This window comes from Dreissena polymorpha, unplaced genomic scaffold (genome assembly GCF_020536995.1).
Source record: "Dreissena polymorpha isolate Duluth1 unplaced genomic scaffold, UMN_Dpol_1.0 chrUn056, whole genome shotgun sequence".
Classification (NCBI taxonomy): Eukaryota; Metazoa; Mollusca; class Bivalvia; order Myida; family Dreissenidae; genus Dreissena; species Dreissena polymorpha.
In genome coordinates, this window is record NW_026273370.1 from 103,360 (window position 1) to 117,211 (window position 13,852).

Below are 13,852 nucleotides of genomic sequence, written 5' to 3' on the forward strand. Positions count from 1 at the left end.
TACAGAGTTTCGTGTAGTGTCAAAATGTTAATTAATTGAAAGGAATACATAAACCAGTATTACATATTAATTTGCTTATAACGTAACCGAATGATATGTGCCTTTAATCTGAACTTGCCTACCTTAAAAATTTCACTTGTTATTGGAATAGGATACGTATCATAAATTTGTATTGACTCTATAATGTTATGGTTTACTTTATAAAAAGTGTTTTTTTCACTCTAAGTTGGAAGCATTTAGAACAGTTGAACACATTTTTAAAAATACGATTTATAACAATATGTTAAGTGTTTATGACCTTGACATATATCATGCTTTAAGTTCGTAAGTCACAATAATACATACATTGTATCATACATGGAAACTTATTTTTATTAAATTGTAAAAACATTTGCAGTTTGAATCAGGCTCTTATTTAACAGTTATCAGATAACTTTAATCTTGGAGATTGTTGATTCAAACACGGTTCTGTCCATTAAATATTTTCGTTGTCTTTATTAATTAAACGTATTTAATCGACTATATTTATTGCATTGCATTCCTTATTCAAATAAGTATGTCGGTTGGTGTCAACATGAAGAATTGTACTTTAACTTTGATCTATCAGCATCAAAGTTAGTATTACTTGGTTAACATTGCTTAAGCTAATTGATAAGGAGATAAACCAGGCAGAGGCCAATGTCATAAGAGCTTGTGATAATAATAAGTATTGTGGTTCTGATGGGGGAGATACTTACGATTTTTGGATACGTGTGCGCATATATTTTGAACGATATTTTTGAGCATGACATAAATTGACGATAAATATACGATTTAACTGCAAGTCCGGAGTATATATTTCAAAGAAACAAATACAGTGGATATTACATTATCACATGTATCGTTTGTCTTTAAATGAACTTAATTGTTAAGAATGCAGTATTGAGAACATTTACAATATAATAATCCTTACCGTAATATATGGAGGACACAAACATGGTATTTGTAATGTACATTATATACTTATAAATTACCGTAATCTAGCAGTACAAGAGAGAGAGAGAGAACAGCCTATATACATGAATAAATAAATTATATATATATATATATATATATATATATATATATATATATATATATATATATATATATATATTTATTTATTTATTTATTATACCTGTTTAATGCTTTTAACAAAATACAGGTTGTATCAATCGTTGACATAAAAAATCATGTATAACGCTACCCGCTGTTTCCAATTCCGTATAGCCATACTAGCCGGACTACTTTGACCCATTAAATGACGTCACAATACACGCACCGAAAATAGAAATAGTTTATATTACGAAATATATTACGTAGTACATCGTGTGACGTCATTTCTGTGACGAAACACAATAGTTTTATCTAAACTCTCTTGAATTTAAGGACATGTCGGACGTGGTGTTTTTTAACAGTAAACAATGTGTTAAGAAAGTATTTTGGAGTGTGTGTTTATCATTCATAAATGTATATTTCGATAGGAATACAATAAAATAGTGTGGTTTAAACTATGTTTCGTTAAAGACACGGAAGATAGAAGTGGAAGTGCATATCGTTTAAACGTTTTTGTTATAAACATCGGATTAAGGTTGTCAACTTAATTGTTATAAAAATTGGATTAACGATGGTATTAAGGTAAGCGTGTCGGAAACCTGTGTTTTCCCGGTTCGAATGTTTACACATTAATTTACATAAACTGTATTTATATGCGTCTTAAATAAACTATGGCGTACCGTTTTAGTCACTGTTTTGTCAGTTTTGTTAAAGTAAAAAATACATTTGTTTACTGTTTTCGTTAGTTGTTGTATATAATAAAAGGAATATTACGCTAGTCAATTGTTTCAAGACTTTGTACCACTCACGTGGCTTGTGCTATTTCGCATCACAAGCCACTCGAGTAAACCAAACTCTTGGACCAATTGACTAGCGTAATTTTCCGTATAAATTTATTTATTTATACATACATATATATGTGTGTAATCCGAACCAATAAACCGTCTTGATAGCGAGATAGTTTTACAGTACCGAGTAAGAACACTATTTAACTTTGTCGTTTTGTAATGGATTCATATTCTTAATCGCAAGTGTTTGTTTATGCATAAGTGAAAGACTTTTATAAGGTTATTGTAACAAACAAAGAAAAGCCCAAACGTTATATCATTGCTTGTTTAAACCAGTTTTAGTTTTAGCAGAACTTTTTGCTTACACCAAAATAATGGCATAACTATGGTACTTATCTTGTCTTTTTGTTCAAACACAAAACATGTTCCTGTGCTGCCTGACGTGTGGTGTACTGGTATACTAATCAGGCTTTCGGCCTAATGACTCTGGCAATACCGGAAACAATCTAAACGCAGCAGCGGGCAAATTTTCGGAGTTCATTAAGAAATCCTCTTAAAGTTATTATGATTGGCGAATATATTTTTCGCACTATGCAATTATTAGGATCGCGGCTCATGCAGCCTTTTCTTCTACGCGGAAGAAAATGAGTATTGACGTAAGTTATTTGAGATAATTAAGCTGCGGGATTTTTTTATACGCAACCGAACTGCCCCCTTTTTCTTAATTTTAGGTAATGCAAAGGTGCGAATATTATTAAATGTATGTCATTAACTGTTTTGGATAACATTTTCATAACAATTTGCAAACATAGTTAGTAGTTAGTGTCTGTCATGCAAAAACTGTTTGTGTGAATTCTCGTAATGAAATAAATATGTTATTTGACCTACACACCGACGGTATTTGATTTTATTTGAAATAATGCAATATTCACTCAAGCATTAATACTGCAATATTGCTACTTGTGTCAAAGCAAGCTAAAATTACTGGCAAAATTAAGATAGTTTGAAAGCGTTCGAGCAACTCTTTACGTTGAACGAAAACAAACAGTCAATATAGCTATAAAGCTTTATTTATAATGCGGTGTTTCCTTTAAATGTGTTTTACTAAATATTCTGTTCCTATACGCCGATCAATGTAACTGCAATTTTAACAAGAGCACCGCCTTGCGGTTGCAGACCGCTCATCTGTTTTTCTTTTTTAAAGGTGAAGGGACCTATCTCAATGTCAATCAAAAAGGAGGGAGAGATGGAGTGGAGAGGATGTATAGTGTGGGGGTGTGGTCATTTATTACATTGTCTTCCAAAAAAGAAAAAAATGCAACAAAAACATGTTAAAAAAAATTGCGGGGGGGTTGGGGCGGGGTATAGTGTGAGGGTGTGGTGGTCATTTATTTGATGATCTTAAAAAAAAATGGGTGGGATTCGTGGGGCGTGGGTAATGGTTTAGGTGGAGTCTATTGTGGTATGTCAGGTAAGTGTTGTTTTGTCATAGTATCAACCAAATCTAATCATTAATAAAGAAGTTATGGCAATGTTAGCAAAATTAAATAATTTGACCTTGAGAGTCAAAGGTAAAATTCAACGTGCCAGGTACAGTACCCTCATGGTAGCATGAAAGTATTTGAAGTTTGAAAGCAATAGCCTTGATACTTTAGAGGTAAAGTGGATCTAAACACAAAATTTAACCATATATTCAAAGTTACGAAGTCAAAAAGGGACATAAGTCCCTATAAATGACAATCAGAGTTATATAACTTGTCCTTTACTGTCCCCTTATGATAGTTTGCGAGATTCCAAGTATGAAAGCAATGTCTTTGATACTTTAGAGGTAAAGTAGACAAAAACACAAAACTTAACCAAATTTTCAATTTTCTAAGTATAAAGAGCCCATAATTCCGTCAAAATGCCAGTCAGAGTTACATAACTTTGCATGCACAGTCCCCTTATGATATTAAGTAAGTGTTGCAAGTATGAAAGCTATAGCTTTGATACTTTAGGAATAAAGTAGACCTAAACACAAAACTTAACAAACTTTTCAATTTTAAGTATAAAAAGGACACATAAGTTTGTCGAAATGCCAGTCAGAGTTACATAACTTTGCCTGTACAGTCCCCTTATGATAGTTAGTAAGTGTTGCAAGTATGAAAGCAATAGCTTTGATACTTAAGGAATAAAATGGACCTAAACACAAAACTTAAGCAAAATTTTCAATTTTCTAAGTATAAAAACGGCACATAATTCTGTCAAAATGCATGCCAGAGTTATAAAACTTTTTCTACCCAGTCCCCCCTTATGATAGTAAGTAAGTGTACCAAGTTTGAATGCAATAGCATTGATACTTTATGAGAAAAGTGGACCTACACGCAGAACTTAACCGGACGCCGACGCCGACGCTGACGCAGACCCCGACGCCAAGGTGATGACAATAGCTCTTTTTTTTAATAGATGAGCTAAAAAATTGCAATTTACTGCGATAAGGTTGTCTGGTCCCTTTGCCTGGTTACATAATATAAGGATATTTTAAAACACTAATTCTTTTTTAAGTGAAACCTCGTTGATAAACGGACCGCTGCACACTTATGCAAATCGATTGTAGGGATTATTGTATGGATTCATTGTCTAAACAGTTTTATAATCTTGAATATATCTTAAAAATTACCGGTAAAAAACGTTGTAGTCAACACGACTGGCTAATTCATTTAACTCTTTTATCGACGCGAATTTGAATTTACTGGTAACGTCAGTTTATATTATATTTTTAATGTAAGAAATCGTCAATTGTTATATAAGAGAAACGTCGGACAGTTGAATTTGTTCTTTTATTCCAGTAATAATATGGCTTAATTTTTAATATGATGGAGGATAATTTAAGATGATGAATGGACGGTAAAGGGTACATGAAAATTTGTCTCAAATATTTAAATTCTATCTTTAAGAATTATTATCGAAACTTTGAAGGATGTTTTGACAGATTATAGAACGACCACGATATCATGGTTGTATTGATCTCAACAGTTTATTCATCAAGGTTTTATTACGACTGCAGCAGTCTCCGAGACGCCATATAGAAAGCTATGTTGCACTTGCGCTCAATCCCTCGGATGTAATAAATGCTCAATTCCCAAGTTTGGATTCGGCATTAATCACAACATACCCGAAAAAGCTCCTAAATGGTCGTGTAAGATGTTGTTACTTTATACATAGAGGTAACCGTATGCAAGTGGTTTCATTGATAAGTTGCCATACGTTTTTCCTGACAAATAACACGAAATAACATGGCGTTATTTTATGATGTCACGTTCGCCGTTTTATTCTGAAGACAGTTTACATAAACGCGTGTGGTTATATGCTTGTTGAAGTATCTTAAACTATCCGGCTGTCATACGTTTTAAAGTACACTAGTTCAGCATCCGAAATTTGGGAGTTTATTCTTACAAATTAAATATTACCATATAATTCGATGTTCTAATAACATGTTACTTTAAGAAATCAAAAGTAAATATCACAAGTAAAGTATAATTTAATTAACAATATCGACGTGCCAACACGCACGAAATGTGTGTTAAATAATAAGATCGTGTGTATATCGATCATCTGACTGTTTACGTGTTAGTATGTATTTTCATATCCTAAGTTCAGAATTGCAGATTATAATGCATTGTATCATTACATTTTCATAGGAAAACCCTCTCTTTAAAAACATTTACATAGGCAAACCATTCAGAATGAACCCATATACATATCGTTCGAAACCGCAATATACATATGATATCATAATACATGTTTATAATGCTAATAACTGTACATTATTTGGAAAAAACTTGATATTTAAACTGTACCAAAACCCCTTTAACAAAATATATGAAAATTATGGTCATCTAAGAATGGGTAATTTATTTTATATTATTAAGTCCTTGCTATTATTACAATAAATATAACTGAGATATACCTTTGTCGAGACCTTTCATTCAAGAACCACTATTCGACATGCTTCCGTTAAGAATATTTGGGGAACGCATGAAGTTCGACGGAATAAAGAGAACAGAATATATAAAAAAAATTACTTTAGCATATGAAGCAAATCGCCAATAACATAAACATACACTACCGATATGCGTTTGAATGTATACAAAACACACATCATTTTGAAGAATAATCAATATGCATCACAGGAAATGACAAGGTTTTCGTGAGAATGTCACATTGATGTGGTCAATGCATCTATCTTCACAATGTTAAGCACATATTTTACTTGAAACATTCATTAAATTACATTAACTACTTTATTTCGGTAAACACAATTGTAAACTAAATAAACAAAATATGTCTAGAACAATATTTGGTGAATAATAATAGCTAGGACATAATCAGGTTCTGAAGGATGTCAAACCAGGTTAGTCTTTTTTAAGTTAACATCATTTGGTTATGGATTCCGGGCATACGCCTGTCGGCCAAATATGCGGATCAGCTATTCATGTGGAAATTATTTAATGCAAGCAGAACAAATTCCTTATTCCGAAACAAGCCGCCAACAGATGCACCGCTTATGTACAATAATTTTGTCTTGTTTATGGACACATTGTCGAGAAATCAAATCATCCATATGGATGTCCTTTTATTGAGCTATTGCCAATATTGCCAAGTCAAATTAGTTTAGACGAATGCTATGAAAACTTGAAATAAAAACGCGATACTCGCGCGATGCATCTTTATTGTATGGACGCAATTGGTAAAACAACACCCAGTAGACTGACGTTTCAATTTCTCCTGATTAACATACTTATGCAAAGCCTTTGTAAATACGTATTCGTGCAGTAATCATAAATGTATTAATGTTTTGACGGTTACTCAAAGGCATAAAAGGTTTATTATCGGGTCCTTACAAAGACCTATATTTGTATTTATAACCATCATTTAGCTTGAATTGTACAAGGAAGGGATTTTCACGGGACGACGCTACAATTTAAAAAATTGGATTGTTTTTACCAATACAATAATTGTCGGAGATTTTCTTAGATGTTTGAACGTATGGTGTTGTATTAAACATTATCAGTAAAGAGTATAAGAAACAATTAAATTCTTTAAAATGTAGTTAATTATGCTGCTAATACATTTATAACAGCTAGAGCCAAATTGTGTGACCTGCACATATATACTTAGATATATTGTTTAAATACTTATGAATATGTGCGTATGATCATAAAGACGTATAGAGACCCGATGGAAAAAGCTAGACAACGCATATTTCAAATTAATAATCGAAGAAATTTATTTATACATTCAATTAAGTGCAACTTATATAAAGTTAATAAATTGTACTATTCGAACGAACAAATCAGCTATTATGGGGAAGTAGGTTACTTTCATGTTTCGAAAATCAAATAATTATTGAATCAAAATATTTCAATAATAGGCTTAATCAAAATGTTTATACCACTGTCTGGAATATTACAACTAATCATGTTTAAATTGTTTGATTATGTGACTTCAAATTAGCGTTACACTATTTACGACGGTTTTTATTTGAAATGTGTTTTCATTCTGCATTTGATTTTAACTGTAAGTATACATTTCGGATTTAAATACCCTATATAATATAAGAATATAACTAATTGATTTACGTTTTAAATTAATAAAATCAGTACCTCTCTTACCTTTTTAGCTCTAGTTTAAAATATTGAATTTGAATGGGCAGCTGTGAAGTTAAAGATTGATACTTTCAAGAGGCTGCATCAATAACTGGTACCTGGTTGATCCGGATCCACGAATCGTTATGGATTTCACACAAGTTCAGCTGTGCAAATCTTGCTTTGATCATGCATGTCCATTTGAAGGAAGGCCCGTATAACTAGTAATGCTAATTTATCCAATTATTTAAATAATGAACTTAAACTTTTAACATGTCGGAAACTAACAAAGTGATCATTTATCCACCACCATTCATGGCTGGAAATGAAAAACCGTAACCTTAAAAAAACTATTTACGCAAGCTAATAAAGTTTAAAATCGAAATATATGCCTTAACAGAAACAAATCAGTTTTGTACCGGAATGCTATCACAATGAAGAGCTTAGAAAGTGGATGTTTTCTTATTTCCTACTGATAAACATTAAAATTGAAATAATCATATCATTTAAACTTTGTTGTAATAAATATATGAATTATGCACTTAGCCATTAGTGTTCATTCTAAAACATATAGCGTGAAACCTTTGTATGAGGACTTCTTGTTTGCGCATGTGTATCCTTGTGGCTACATTGACTGGCTGCCGGTTTTTATTCTTTCAAATATAATTTAATTAAGCGTAAATTAATTTTGTTTCTGATTTATTTCATGATAGTATTTGTAAGGTTTGGATTTAACTGATATTGAATGAACACCAGTATGGTAAGGTGATTGTCGATTGGTCTCATGCAAACATATTTGTTACATGTATGAGTCCAATAACAGGTTTATATGAACTTAATTATTCTTAACAATACTATATAAAGAAATACTATTAACATTTCTTTCCGTTCTAATACCGTCAACATAAATATATATTCAGAATACTAAATACGTATGCGTATACTTAACAAACTTTGATTTATTTGGCTTGCTAATCATACATAGCTTCTCATTGAACTACAGAAATCATAAATTCTTAAAGGGAAATTTCAACGTGTGTTCATTGAATAATGACGTCTATACAAATAATGCATACTATACGAGGTTGTCATTAATTAAAATAATACCAGATAAAAACTCACAATAACTACGAAATACACATTTTCATAGCAACACGTCTTTTTCATGGTACCATGCACTCTATTGTTTTCATACTTGTAATTGTGTCATCACGAAATAATTAGTGTACAGTTGTCAGCAATTGCCTGAATTGAAATACGCTGGGCTTAAATGTGTGTTGTTAATAAAACCGCATGTAACGCCAAGTCCCACATCTGTAAGCAATACTTCGAGATGCGCAACAATTAAAACTATGCATATGTCGCGGGACAGAACAGACCACCTCATTTCTGTTTAGTACAGAGATAAAGTCGTTGCCGATTAATGCATATTATCAAGTAAATCAATTTATATGATTGTGCAAATAAAACCGCTCATGTTTATGAAAGTCATCAAACATACTGCATGTATAATATTAGACTTCACATTTTAACAGATACAAACACAATAGTCTTATTATTTAAGGATGAATACAAATTAAAGAGAGTAGATAGGACTTCAACCAAAAGAACAAAGTATGGTTCTCAAGAAGTAGATACCAATGTTATGTTATATCAAATTAAACACAATTGCGACTTGAACAAGTAATCATACAAAGGGTCAAACTGACATGTTAAATAAAATATTTTCTAGACTGTAAAACAACATCTTTTAAACATCAGGACAAACAAAGTATCTTCATTACCTTATAACCGTCTTAACCCATTATTATGTGGCATATGTCTGAATGTCTCTCACTCTCCCTGATGCATGTATATGACAAGTCCCGCAATCATTTCCGTGTGGTCTTGTGGGGGAAAATTATTTCTGAAAATGTGAAGAATGGACGCTTCATCTTACTTTATTTATTTTATTTATTTAAGTCTCATGACAATCTGGATGTTTTAGTTATTTGTTCAATCGAAATTTATACTCATGTAAACAGTCATAAAGAATAAAAGAACATCAGCCAAGCAAGGTGTCCTGTCACAAACAGGCGGTAAATGGCTGCGTCGTTTATGGAAAGTTATAAATGTGGCCTCGTAAATTGAGATGCACGAAACGAATAATTCATAACCACATCTTTCAGAAGGAACCCATTTAAATTTAGCAATTTCAAAAAAGAATAAGTTGTTAATGGAGAATCGATGTTTTAACTACAAACTTGCTTCCCAATAGTATGCATGTTTTGTGCATAAGCTTTGTCTAACAAACTATATCAATGTAGTAAAGTGTTAACAAAACAAAACAAATCGAGACATCATAAAGTTTATTTCATACGTATGGATATGCCGGGAATACTTCATTTTGAGTAGAAATTACAGAAAAATATCCGAAAAGGGGGGTGCAACTTTTCAAAAAGGACCTGAGTCCTTTTCTATACAGTTCTTCCTCGGTTGATAAGCAGCGACGACTTAATAATCAATACAAGATATAATGTGCGAGTCAATCATTTTTATTTCAAACTCTTTCTATAGTTCTTTTTAAAAATCACGTGTTCTACCTATCAATTAAAAGATCAGTTGATAAATTTACAGCCATTTTGTATTATGCCTTTACGATATACAATAAGTATAGTTATCATTACTTTGTCTTGCCCCATGGGTTGTTTGCATTGGAATATTGTGTACACTGGTTTTCTGCTCATTCGAGAGAAATTGTGTATCCCGATTGATTTTTAGGGAAGTATTACCATTTTCAATACACTTTTATGTGAAATATTTTCGGCAGGATTTCTTTGAACGATTGTATCATTTGTAATGTATTTTTGGCTTCTGATAACACAGGAGGACGTTTTGTATACGAAACGCCCATAAGCGACGTGAACAAGTCTGTGTTAACATAAACTTTTGTTTCCGCACGAAATCGTGAACATGATTTGACTAAAAGAAATCCATGTTCATGGCCGAAATCTCTCGGCGTAATACAATAGTATCTTGTTGTCTGAATAAGGTATTTTACGTTAACACGTCATTAATTTTGTTGGCTATTTCAACAAGGAAACTGATTAAGCTATGAAAAAAACCGTTTATTACATCTGGCCACTAAAGAGTTATAAAGTTGATTTAGAGGAGCTTTCTATGTTTTTTCTTTGCAATTTGGATCTTGGTTCTTTCTGTTTTACCAGATGTTTGTGTTGTCAAGATTATCTTTACAAACATAATTACGTTAAATGGTATTATGTAAACAATAGTATACAACGCACACACTTAAAGACGCTAACTACAAAAATCTTGAATTTAAGAATGGGTACACCATATCAGCATTTTATTAAACAAATAACACTGATATGCATGCATGTTCGTTGTTGTTTTTTTCAATGGAATGCCCTTGAATGTCGTTAAATATGCCGTAGCTCTTTAAGAAATATGTCCGGCAGAAAAGTTTGAGATTCTCCTTTAAACTTTCTAAGTCAAAATATGACTTTGTCGAGTTATGGGAACTTCTATTCTACAATTTCTGAACATACAACTCGATGTGGTTCAGTAAGTCAGGAAGTTTTGCATCTTAAAGCAGTGTTTCAGGACATGATTGAATTCCCTAAATGTTGTTTTATTTAAAGAGAATGTTACATAACCCCAATACGAACAGCAAATGTGCCACATTTTCCTCACGAGACCAGTGGCTATGTTGCATATGCACGTACAAAGATTCACGTTAATTGAGACAGTTTCTGGAAATCAAAGCATGTTTGTATAGATATTTCATACATGACGCATGTAGACGATCGAATTAAATGGTAAAGAAACTGTTCGACAACATTTATTCGTGTATTTTAGCGCGCGCGCGATAATTGGCCCTGAATCGTTCTCTCCGCAATTATTAAGTGGTCTACTAATTACGCAATCGTTCAGGCTCCAGTAACGCATCAACTGTTCGAATCTGAAAAACCTATTGGAAATAGGAAATGAGTTCGTTGTTTTATTGACATGATATACATCGATATGTCAATAACTAAACTATAAATGATTTATCAGCAGACAAAACGCTGCGTATCACACATGGGCTAGGAGATCTGTTGACCTAAATGATGACGCGTCCGAATAGCAAGCATTGACTACATGATGACAACAAGTGTAATTGGTTCTAAAACATCAACAATCATAAAGTAGCTTTGATTGGATAAATAAACATGCCGTTTTAATGTAAATACACCTTAACAGTCCACATTTCTACATGTAATGCCATTTGCGAATAAGTGTTTTTCTCAAAATAAATGCACACATAATTGTGTATTCTGCCACTGGATAAGAAGAACTGTTGATTCCAATACAGCCGAATAATTATATAAAATTCAAACGTATAATCATTACCGGAACTAGAAACGGTTGTTAATAAACACTAATTATGTCAATTGATTGGTCGACAATTATGTGCATATGTACATGTATCCTGCTGATATCCGGATTACGACTTTTAAACGCCATTTTTGAAGCCGGTTCCGTTGGTTGGCTTATGATTGATTGCGCATTTTGTCGGGGTTATATTACCACATAATACATCAAGAAAAATGAAACAGTGGCATATTCACATGACACAAAACAAATGTACAAGACATGACTCACACAAATATATGTATGACACAAATTATATTCTCCTAACTGAATGATCCATATTATATTTCCTAATGTTTCAATTTATTTAAAGCTTGAATGCAATACTTTTGGATATAATCATGATCAATAAGAACAATAAATCAATCTTCGAAACTTGAAAAAAGCTTTCTAATCACACTCATAATTTCTGACGCAGCAATAAACAGAACTCGAATGCAACGTAAATACTGAAATAATGCCCCTTGCATGTAAGGGACCTAACTTATTACGAAAAATGTAGAACACTATTTTAACAATACTTCTTAAAAACCTCATAGTGTAGAAAAAAATACTGATGACAGTAGGACACATGGGGATAAGTGTAAAACTTACTATTGTTTTTTCATATACATTTAATACCAATTTGATATAAAAACTGTTGAAAAGTTATTATTGTTAGCTTTGCGCAGTGGTGGTACCATAGCCAATACGGTTCATCCGGGGCGTGGTTATTGCTAGTTGAAAACTAATACCCAATACCCAGCGCCGACGCCCCTGAAATATGGGCGGCGAGCGCAATTTTTGAACGTCCTCAATCCTGCAATCAAATCATTACTTGAATTAACAACGTTTTCTTTGATGATTTCACTGAAGTTATGCCAAAACATTGAGTTTCATTTTAATTTAACCACAATTAAAATATCACTGGCTTCTCAGCATCATGTGTTCTATATGCAAGTACTTATAAACTCGCTTGGATTCACTGCATGTGCAAGTGTTTCAATCGTCTGAATAGAAGCCAAAAGATGAACGAAATTAAAAGAAACACGTTTTCTCAAATGTTTTTCGTTTGTATGAGGGCAGTTTTTTTATAAGGCGAGTTGCAGAGCCTCAAAAATATGGCTTGCTTTCGACGCCAAAAAACCTGCATTAATTTAAAGTGTTAATATCACAAGTCAAGAACTATAATTGAAGCTCAGCCCAGCACAAATTGCAATGGCTGAGCTTACGGCATCGATTTATTTATGTTGCCATTAGTTTTCTTATGTTTACATATACCGAATCAAATGTAATGAACAATACGTCAATTTTTGTATTGCATTTTGGATTGTGGCACACACATTATTCTGCTTAGCATGGCAAAGTTATGCTTCAAACTTATATTTGAAAAAATATATTATCGTATTTCATTCAAAATGCAGCATTTAGTAAGTTCCAGTCTTTGCATCGTATTAAATTAGTATACGTGGAAATCTGGATCCGAAACAAAATCTTCTTACATTCTACGCATACTGCGATGTCTTGGCAATTCGCTGACATCAGTCCATTTGCAGAAGGAGGGACAGAACATTATTTATTAATCAATCAGTCACTTTGCCTATACTGAAAAGATGTGTTTTCTTGTTGGGAGGAATCATCATCTGAGTAGATAACATCGGAACATGCACAGAATGTTGTTGAAGCGAACATGTATGAAATACAACATTGTCGTGTTTTTCATAAATGAGTTCACATTCGTATGTGAGCATAAATGTGTATGCATTGTTGCAACTAAGTTAAAAACACATAATAAAGAGGAGCATAATTATAGGGTCTACACAATAATTACTTGCAAAATAAGGGAAATAACAGTTTATTTGATTTGACAATCATTTCATGAACATAGATAAATACAAATTAGAACTAGATTGGCAGCTGTGGCTTTACTGGCGTCAAATCTGCAAAAATTTAGTGTCATTAGAACTAATA

The 13,852-nt window shown here is 32.5% G+C and overlaps 1 non-coding gene across 1 annotated transcript; it reads left to right on the forward strand.

Annotated features, from left to right (window-relative positions):
- Window positions 1–12,561: 12,561 nt before the first annotated feature.
- LOC127863904 (U4 spliceosomal RNA) lies at window positions 12,562–12,700 on the forward strand. The gene has a single exon (XR_008041240.1). It is a non-coding gene; the product is annotated as a U4 spliceosomal RNA (small nuclear RNA).
- The last annotated feature ends 1,152 nt before the right edge of the window (window positions 12,701–13,852 follow it).